The following is a 10552-nucleotide window of genomic DNA, read 5'->3' as shown; positions in this document are numbered from 1 at the left end:
TTTGAAAGAATGAGCTGACTAAGACAAAAATGATTAAATCCACACTTTGAATGGACCATTTTCATATGTAATTTGAACTACACATTCTTAAGTTGTTTCATTTTCGCATTTCTATACTCATTGGCACGTATCAAAGTGAAAGTCTAGCTGAAATTAATGTTTTCTTACCTTCATCTGCCAGAGTATTTTAAACACCTCTCAAAGACTGAAAGATGTGTTCTTCCGGACCCATAATGTGTGCCTTAAGATGTGTTTTTTGCTTAATATGAAGTAATATTTTGAAATCCTAGGCATCCCAACAATATTGCTTCTTTTTATCTACGGAAGGACACATAAAAAGGCAAGGTTACTTTCATACCACTGAATATTCAAAGTCCCTATTAGTTATCCTTGTCTTTTAATATGATTGAACTCACCAACAGGCCACTGTGTCCATGATATGTCCTGAGCACAGACAAATGTGTCACATCCCCCATCCCCTCTGTGGGGCGGACAGGGGCCCTTTGCTGCAGTTTCTTCATATCTCAAAGTCAGATTCTTTGTTCTGAAAATGGATGGGGTTCAAGTGCAGTCCTCTTCCTATGCCTTCCTGTACTCAGATCAGAAAAAAAATAAAGCAATTATGACCAGAGTGAAGAAATAGAGCTTGTGAGTCCATGGGGGAGGAGCAGGTGGGGCAAGACAGTGGTGATGGCTGGATGCGGATGATAGCTAGAAGCCAGGGGCAGTGGAGAAAGAAGGACAGGAGGGAATGTGGAGAGCTTAGTATGTTCTTCACATGCTGAAATGACTTGATATTATTCTACAGCCACGTGTGGTAGTAACACCTGAAGGCACACAAACTTCTGGAGTGGATGGTGGCCTGGTTGAACTGTGGGTCTTCTTCCTTTCCAGCCACAGAGAGAAGCAGCTCCCATTTCTGTGGATACGTAATGAGGTGCAAGGATGACCACGACAGTGCAAGTGCCTGTTGCCCTGTCTTATTCATCCTTGATCGTGTTCTAAGCCAAATTTGGTCACAAATAGCTGTTTATACCATGTTTTCAAGTGGTGGGTGGGCAGAAAAAGAATTGCTTTTCTCTGCAGCTACCAGGTCGCTCACTGCCTCAGGCAGTCTGAAATCATTAGCCAGCCATATTCCTCCCCTGCTCTTCTCATAAGGAAGTTGGGCTCTTCCCAGAACTCAAACAAATGCTGTCCCTCTGTCTGACACACGGATGTTGCCTTAGCAAGCCTGGACATGCTGCCACCAAGCTGTCCAAGTAAAATGGTCATCTCCCTTTCTGCTGTGAGTCCTTTTTTTATTTCCCTTCCCTGCATTCAGGGCTGCTACTAAATGTACATCATGGTCCCTGACTCAAGCTCTGACAATTCCAGTGACTATCCCTCAAATTAGTAGCTCCTTGAAATGCAGAAAAACATATTGAGGAAGTCCTTCACCAGGATTTTTCCTGATTCACTGTAAGGGCAGCTGGTAACAACACCCTGTCGTTAAAGCCTTTCTATTATAGAAAATCCCTGTGACCTTTTATTTTGAGAATCTCTCACATTTCTGTTGTTTGTAGAAGGTGTTTGGTATTCAGCAGAGGAAATCCCTTTGGGTCACAGAAGTCTCTTCTCTTTGTCCCATAAAATTCCATTTAGGATGCAAAGTGAAAAAAATTGTCATTACCCTTCTCTTATTTTTATCTCTTGGGAAAACATTAGTAGACTCCAGGCTGCAGGCCAAGCTCACACTGACACTGCCAACACCAAGAGACACAGATTGAACCAGCTGAAGACAAGAAAATGGAAAGGCAGGGGAAGAAGAGGTTAAGTCTGTGGTCTTACATTATATAAAATTCCAAACTGAGCAGTTTCCATCCCAAACCATCCCTAAAATACTTGGCTTAAGGGGTAACAGAACAGGCTTCTCGACACTATAGACTCAAGATGTTTTCCTCATTCACACACACCCACAAACACACACACACAAACACACACAAAAACATCTTTCCTCAGCTAATGTGCATGTGTACAGTTAAAGTTCTCAACAATCCTAGCAATAGCATCCTGCACTGCAATGCAGCAGGTTCAAGATCCATGTGTAACTTCCGATGCCAGAAATAAGAAGGAGTGTAAAATAATTCCCAGCAGAGTTATCTTTAAATTAACTTTCCTGTGGCTGCAAGAGCTAGTACTTGAGAGTTAAGAAACGCCTCTGAACCCTTATTTAGACTCTTTTACATGAATGTGTTCTGGTGCAAATGTGTGTTACATATGATCACACTACATTTTCCAACTGATCCTGTTTAAATCAGTATTCAGGGTGGGCTGTTCAGAGGGTAGGAGAAGGTTAGCACATACAACCAAAAGGCTGATATTGTAGTCTGTCTTGGGGTGACCTTATGATGTGTATTCCATATGCTTGATGCTTGATTTTACAGTCCAAGTAACTACTTCACCTGGCAGTTTGTGAACCTGGAATCTCATATGTTCTTATGCTCAGAAATAGTGTGTGCTATCCACTAAACTCAATCTTAGGTCACGTATGTCATTCCTTTGTTAAAAAATTACAGGATTTAAGCATTTTCAAGAACTACCTAGAGCCCATGACAGCCACAGAATCCATGTCATTAGTGTAGATTGTGAATTCAGTCACTGAAGGTGTTGCGCACTCCAAATATTTTACTTCTTATGCAGAAAGATCTTGCTCAAGATTTTGCAGAATAATGTTCTTTGCCCTGGAATGAAAACCTTGAGTTTGCTTTTCATCACTTAGCATAGACATATACTGATCACTGTGCTCAGGTGTGGATTTTGTCCAGGACTCACAATCATCAGATTCTGAGATGAACCCCCAGCTCCACACATATACATGTATCAAGAGAACCATACTCATCTTCAACCAAAACTTTTCATAACTAGAGTTGAGTGAAAAATAAATTTCTAGTTTAGAGGCATTTCAGACTTTAGTTTTAAAACAATTCAGAGATAAACCATATTTTGCTTTCAGAATTTGTCCTGATATCAGAATTCTGAGATTTTTTTTAACTTTCCCTTGGGTATCTGAAATGAAATATGCTCCCAGGAACTTGGCAGCTTATGGGCAAAGTTGACATTGCTCTTGCTAGCTTCCCTTCAACTCACTCCAGAAGAGCAGCAGTTCAAAGACTCATGCACAAAGCTTAAAGTGTTTTTAACCTAATGTAGAAATCTTTACTGGTGTGATATAAAGGGTCCTAATATCTATATTTGATAAAACAGACTAGCTTCTTCAGACCTTTGTTATGGTAGCTTTCTAGTGAGGCTACTGGTAGGACAGAAATGTGAACCAAATTCCTAATGGCTAAATGCACGTAAGAGTTCCAGCTAACGTGGTCTTCTGCAGCATGGGGAGGCACCGAGCACTGTGCCAAGCCTTGTGGGAACATGCCTCCTCCAACTTGCTATTTGCTTTCAGCAGGGAAAGGGCTAAGAATGTGCTGCAAATCCCCAGCCACGCCGACGCTCGGCAGCACGTGTCACACACTCGGCAGCGCTGCGTTAAGCAGACAAACCGGGGCTCTGATGATTACCCCGCTTCCTACCACCAATTAAAGAGACATACAGCTGCAGACACTGGCACCAGGGCAGAGGCTCAGAAGCAGCCCTGCTCGGAGGGTCGTTCAGCCTCTCTGCGGATATAAAGAGGGCAGAAATCAATTTTATAATTGCAGTGGATATCATGAGATCTGTATCACCACTCTTTTGGAAATGAAATGCAGGTAATGAAACCAGCTGAAATGAAGATATTACCAACTTGTGACACTTATTCATAACACACACATGAATAGAAATGTCTCAGGTGGAACTTAGGACAACTGTCAGTAACTGATATTCAAATCATCTGGTCTCTTTCTTTCCCCAAACAATTCATTTTGTTATGGCAAATGCAGTTGTCAAAGTGAATTTGCATTCTGATGTAGTGTGTGCACCTGTGTTTGTGTGTTGCTTTGTTTTATGGCATGGCTGGTGAGTTTGAGTGAGATTTACCCAACTGAAGGTAAACTTGTTTAAGGTGTTTAACTTAGGACAAAGTGCATTATGCCTCAAAATTTTCTTCTCCCTTCCATCCAGGAGCCACAGTTAGTGAGACATAGAAGGCTGCATCTGTGTTACCTCAAGAAGCAGAGCAGTAGTATCCACCTGGGTGCTCTCTAAAGGCTTTTATTTCACCAGTATCACAAAAAATGATGGCATGTAGTCTTGGTGCTGGTGATGTAACTCCTGGCAGTAGTTCTGCTGCTAATGCAGAGAACTTATGGCATTTTTGTCCCCATGTTTGCTTGCTTCCGGCTTATGTGTATTTTCTTTTGAAGCTAACTTATGTTTAAACAACTTTTATTCAGAGAACTTGTTTTGACACCAACATTTATGCCTCTGTGATCAAAATGTTCTAACCTAGAAAATGTAGGCTTTTTGGTTGGATTGTTGGGTTTTGGCTTGTTTTTAATCTTGTTGTTTTAAGTTCATTTCTCTTTGGAAACAGTGTATTTCCAACACACTTGCCTGTACATAGCCAGAGTTTACAAGGTGCACTTAAATCATAATATCAAAGAGAACTGTTGAAATGACGTGCTTGCAAAATGTGTGCAATTATCTGCTATTAACTCATCTGGAATCCTGTGATGAGCAAACTGTGATTTTCAATGTGTCATTACATTGTTGCATCAATGGGCGGTTCAACAGCTCAATTTAAAAAATACTGAAGAAATAATCATTACAAGAGGTAATCCTTCCAGTTTCATTCAAATAAATCTGTTCCAACACTAGGCTGACATGGTCATGGATCTCATGAGGTTTCAGTGCTTTGTTTGCATTTGCTTTGCAGTATTTACTGCTGATTTTGTTGTTACATGTTTTATTTTTGATAAGACATCTTGGATTCTGTTTTCTAATTACGTAGAGAAGAATGAGGGATAATGCTACCATCCCTGGTTTCTTGCTTTTAATGACAATGACACAGTGGTGTTCTTTACACAGTGTCAAAGTGCTTGTTTCGTTATTATGGTGTTACAATATTTTTCTCCTGTGGATAATTTTGCCTCTTCTGGTGAATATTCAGCTGGAGTTACCCTCTTCTAGTACTGAAAAGGTAGATCTGTTTTGTGTTTTCATTTGCAATTAATTTGTGTGGAAAATGGTCAGCTGTATGCTGGACTTCTCATTTTACTCTGGCTTTCTTCTTTTTCTACTCAATAGACAGGTACTCTGGAAAATTTGTCTTACAGAAGAAACTATCAAGTATATTAAATATATAAAGATACTAAAAATTTTCTATTCTTAACAGTATCACTTTATTTCCACTGCTTTTTGCCTTTAAAAAAGGATTGTGCAAAATGGTTTCTGAATTTCACTATGATCGGACACTGCATATTTGAACTTGATTGGCTTTACTTTCGTATGTATTCTGGAAGACGCGCTTGTTGACAGAAATAATTGCAAGTTTTTTTTTTTCTTTCCCTCCCAACAGAGCATATTTCTGCTCCCTTGTGACTTGGGACATTTTGCTATTGGGCAATCAGTTTAAAGAAGTTTTTGCTCATGTTTTAGTTTCTACATAAATTTAAAAATGTTTCAGTACTCTTGCTTACCTGGTGATTTTTCTTCTAGCTAATCACTTGTGGTAACTGTAATGTAACTGTAACAATCACGCTTTGCATACACTGGCTCTTTCCTCTGTAACTGGTGTAAACACCCAATTGTTTTGGCCAGAAACAGATTTATTTCAGTGTTTCAGATGATGAAGAGCATAAAGAGGTTTCTAGCAGGTGAATATGTGCCGGTGCATATGTGTGGGAAGGTACTGCTAGCAATCATTAGGGGCGAGGAATTAGCCAGCTGTAGTTTGTGTGATGCAGTAGGTGGGAAGAGTCAGCCTACTGAAGTATGAGAAAGGCAGTGGAAGGGAATCATCCAACAGCTGTCTATGAGCTGGAGGTTATGATAAGGTGGGTGGAAGAGAGAGAAAGAAGCATGGGGGAACAGCTAAAAAAAATAAATAAGAAATTTCCAATTCAAAATGTCACAGCCTTCCAAGACATTCCTGCACAAGGAAAACACCATGAATACTCCAGCCTGTCACCTTTTAAAATACTGGCGGCTCCTCAGCTATTTCCTGTGTGAACATTGAGTGCACAGTAAACACAAAGAAGCCCCTTTCACTCATCCAAGTGGACCAAGTGACCATGAAGATGTGTGCTATGTGTGTTTATTTGAGAAGCTGGAATAGTGTTGTGGCTGTAAAATCACAGCCTAGCTTTCTGCATGTTATCTTTCTTCTCCAAGGTGGCAATCCCTCCACAACATAAATTACCAAGAGTTGGCCTCCCTCTGAGGGTGCTAATGGGGTGTAGGTGCAACTCTTTGAATAACAGCTCTAAAGTAATGAAATAATGCAGGTGTTTGAATTGCTAAAGTACTCACAGAGGAGCTGCACCTGCCAAGAATAGGCAGAGGTACATGAACACATAATTTGTGACTGCATGAACGAATACCTGGTAGAGACCCTTTTAATAATTTACCACTGCATCCGTGCAACGAAGTGTCTTACACTGGGAATAGCAACCAAGCATGAAGAGGCAAAAAGAAAGAACTGGCTGCTCAAGAAAGGCTAGTTGTCTAGGAGGAAAGCTTTACTTCTACCAGTTTGTTCCTGAGCACTCTTCACAGGCTGTAGGTAAGCGGGATTGTTAGGGACTTGTCCAGTTATCAAAAAATTCAGCTGTTCTGTAGTTTCAAAAGTGCCAATGCTTCATTCACCATGAAATTCAGGAAGAGGAATTCAGCTTGCCGGAGCCATCTACCAGTGTCTCATTGCTCACAAATATATTCCAGGGAAACATACTTTAGTCTAAATGACAACAGGGAAGAGAGGCTGAGTTGTTTTAGAGCCTGTAAGAAAATACATAGATTTTTATCCTCTAGGATGCTTGTTCTTGTTCAGCTCAGGCTATCAGAGGGAGGTGGTTGTTTCTGTTGGATGATGGCCATTCAGTAATTTATATGAACTGAATTTGGTAGTCTCAGATGAATGTATAGAAATGGATGTTCCCCACAAAGTCTGCAGATGTTGCTTCTTGGAGGCAGCTCCTGAAGGGACAAAGAACAGCAGCAACCTTTGCAAATATGTGCAGGGGCGTCTGCAGGTATGAGGTTCAGAGGGCAGCACAATCTGCCTTGCTGCCTGTGAGTATTTGTTTTATGTGGAAGTGGCTACTTAAATATTTGACCGTGGGGTGTTATTATGTCTTTCTGTTTTCATAAGTATTAAGTAGGTTTTTTTCTCTTTTACCCCCGTTTCTTTCCCTGTTGAGAAACAGCAGTGAAGTGAGGTCAGGTACATTTTGGCAATCCCTGTAGAATCAGTGCCCTCATTCATAAACTGTGATTACTGTCCTGGGGAAATGAGACTGACTTATATTTGTGGACATAAAGTTCTGGTAACAAGCAAAGTTTAAGAAATGCATTAAAAAAAAAAAAAGAGCGATAGAGGGTTTTTATTTTGCTCTTGGCTTTGAAGCCAGTAGAATGAAATGGCTCCATTTAAAAACAAAAACCACATAATGATATTTCTATCTCAAAATAAGTCTTAGGCTAATAAGGACCACTGGTAGTGCAGTTAGAGAGGTCAAAACTTTCTAACCTCCATAGTCCAAAAAAAAAAAAAAAATTAAAACAACAAGAGAATTTAAAGCTCTTTTTGGAAATAAAAGAGAAGAAGGAGCAGGAGGAGGAGGGGGAGAAACAAAAGAGAAACTGTGTCTTTCAGTTCCAATAGTTCTTGATGTTTAAAATCTCTGAAGTTTTCTTATGTGTTATGAAAAGCTAGAAATTTATCTTTTGCCATTTTCCCAAGGGAAGCTGACCCAAATCCACCAGCAGCAGTTGAAAAGGTTTTTCCAAGCTTTATCAAATGGCCCCAACAGAGACCAGCTTAAAATTAAAAGCTTCCCCTACCAGAGGGAATATATGTGACTTTAATAACTGAAATGTGTTTTTACTTTCTATTACAGGGGTCAAAAGGTTTCTAAACAAACCAAATTTATCAATTATTTAGAGCTGATTTCTTCTGAAGTGGTATTTCTAAGATATTATTTGGTGGATAAATTCAATGTTCTAAGGCCAGCAGCAGCATTTTATTCATAACAAATTTCTCCTAAACTGAATTTGCTGGGGCAACTTAATTTCCACTATCGTGTTTGCACTGTGGAAATATCAACTGAAGTGTTATAGGGCCTAACTAGTGGTCTTTTCAAAGAGAAATTCCATATAAGCATGCTTATTCAGCACCACCCTGCTTGCCATTTATTGCTTAAGAAATGAACTGGTACATTGTGTCTGCGGTAGAATTTCTTTAGCTGCTGAAATATCCTTAAAAACCACAAGGCACCTTTAAAGTCAGGAAACAATATCTTAAACAACATTCTCACTCTTGCAGCAAAAGAAAATAACTGTCACAAGTTTTGTTAAAGAGATTTTAAAATGAAAGAAAAGACCTATACACACATGAGAGTAGATGCACATTTTCTTAGCTTTCTCTGAGAAGCAAGCACTTCAGTTAGGTTGTTGCGGAAGGGAATTAACAGTAAATTTAGAAAGAGACCATTCTTAATACCTAATAGGGTCCACTGACTATGTAAATACTCTGTTTGTTATACATTAGCTAAACATACATTGGGTTTCTGCCCAAAGTCTGCCATTTGATGCAGGGAGAAGATGTTATGGAACAGTTCATAAATTCATGTGGAGCCCTGTTAAATGAAACCAACCATCCAAGAGCTGACATTTTGCCATCTTTAAAATAGCTGCCTCTCTTGCAGTAAAACGTCAGGTTTATTTATGCAGGCAAATATGAAGTAGTAATGCAATCAAGGTGTTATGGCGGGTTTGTGTTGGTTCTTTTAGAGAAAGAATCTAACTATTAATAAATAAAAATGTCTTGAATAGCTGCTTCTTATTTATACTTGAAAAAATTTTCTTCCTGAAAAGTCACATTAAAGAGGAGTAAAAGCATCATTTTGTGACCACTGAAAATGGTCCCTTTTTCTTAGCAATACATGCTTTCAGAAATATGAATTATTACTACAAATAAAGAACGAACAGGTGAAAGCTCTTCTTCTTTTTCCTGCCTCCCTTTGCCTTTGGGGCAAAAGAATTCTTCTCAGGCATAAGAGATTGGCAACAAATGATCAAAGTGAGCCAAATTTGATCGAGGCCTGGCTAATAAGGTGTTGAGGAGCTTTTTACCTCCAGGGGACTGACTCTGCTTCTGTTTCATTTCTGGCTCAAATTATTACTCAAGTTTGGAGATGGCTTGAGGATGTTGTCAGATGAGGGCTTGAAGTTTGGGCTGGGGACTCTGTGCCCTGAAAAGGCCAGATTTTTGAATGGAACTTGAACGGAATGCCTTACTGAGATTGAACATATTTCTGAGTACATGAAATGGATAACATGACATTTGGGTCACGGTCAAGCAGGAACTGGAAGGATATTGTTTGGCACCCAAAGTATCTGCGTGTCTGTGTGGCCTTCCCCCGCCCAAGATTAGAAGGGTGTTGAATTCACAGTTCATTTCTGGCCCATTGCTGACAGTGATTGACAGCTGCACCATGGTGGTTACTTAGAAGCTTGCATGAAATGAGCGGATGAGCACCAAAATCACCACACTGCTGTCCTTAATGACTGTTAGATTTGTTTTCAAGCCTTTATCTGCACTGGCTTTGCTTTGCTGGGGTCTTTGTCACCAGAGAAAGAAAAGAAAGAAACAGCAGGTATGAAAATGTAAATGTGATAATGAGGAAAGCCTGGCAGATTAGCATAAAAACCTAATGTTGCTGAAAGGAGTCTTTCCAGGCATTGGATGGTGGTACAACTTCAGATCACTCTCTGGATATTTCAGACTTCTTCTGGAGCATAGGATGAGAAGAGTAATTTGAATTTGCTTCTTCAGGGTCATGAGGTCCTTAGGCAACCTCAATGTCAGAATAAAAAAAATCATTAAATCGTGCACTGGAAGGTGCTCTATGAAGTATTTGGAGGCTTTTTTTTTGAAGGGGGAAGATCTGTAGTCATTTCCTGTTTCTAATGTCCTAGATAATACCATAGTCTTACAACCTCTGGTAACGCCAGATTAAATCTGAAAAGCCAGAGTGGTGGTATTGGTTCAGAAATTATTTGCAACACAGAAATGGGGAAATGAACCTGTTCTTTACTTTCCAGATTTGCTCCTACCCTGTGGAGCCAACAGACTGGGAGTTCTGCTCAGCACACGGAGCTGCTTTACATGTGTGCAAGGGACATCATCTCAGCTTGTATATATTTATGTAGTCATTACCTACTGGTTTACCTTTTGTTTATGCTGTTCCTTCTAGTTCCAGCAACATTAAAAGTAAGGAATTTATTAAAAAAAAAAAGGTAAAAAAGAAAAAAAAGAAGGGAAAAGAAATAACCTAACCTGCCCCAAACTGAGTAAGCCAAGGATTCCCTTATAGACAAAAAATGGGTGAAAGACAGCATAGGGAAGCTGATT

At 39.7% G+C, this 10552-nt stretch overlaps 1 long non-coding RNA gene across 3 annotated transcripts in view; it reads right to left on the bottom strand.

Annotated features, from left to right (window-relative positions):
• The window catches only part of LOC108447357, a 174469-nt gene that overhangs the window by 61558 nt on the left and 102359 nt on the right, over positions 1 to 10552 (bottom strand). For all 3 annotated transcript variants that reach the window (XR_001862890.1, XR_001862892.1, XR_001862891.1), the window contains 2 exons: positions 417 to 589; positions 169 to 318 (listed from right to left, as the gene is read on the bottom strand). This is a non-coding gene — a long non-coding RNA (uncharacterized LOC108447357). The remainder of the gene's footprint in view (positions 1 to 168; positions 319 to 416; positions 590 to 10552) is intronic.

The sequence above is a fragment of the Corvus brachyrhynchos genome, unplaced genomic scaffold, assembly GCF_000691975.1.
Source record: "Corvus brachyrhynchos isolate BGI_N302 unplaced genomic scaffold, ASM69197v1 scaffold83, whole genome shotgun sequence".
In the NCBI taxonomy this organism is placed as follows: domain Eukaryota; kingdom Metazoa; phylum Chordata; class Aves; order Passeriformes; family Corvidae; genus Corvus; species Corvus brachyrhynchos.
The sequence above is the reverse complement of the archived record's forward strand: the minus strand, read 5'-3'. Positions and strand labels throughout refer to the sequence as shown.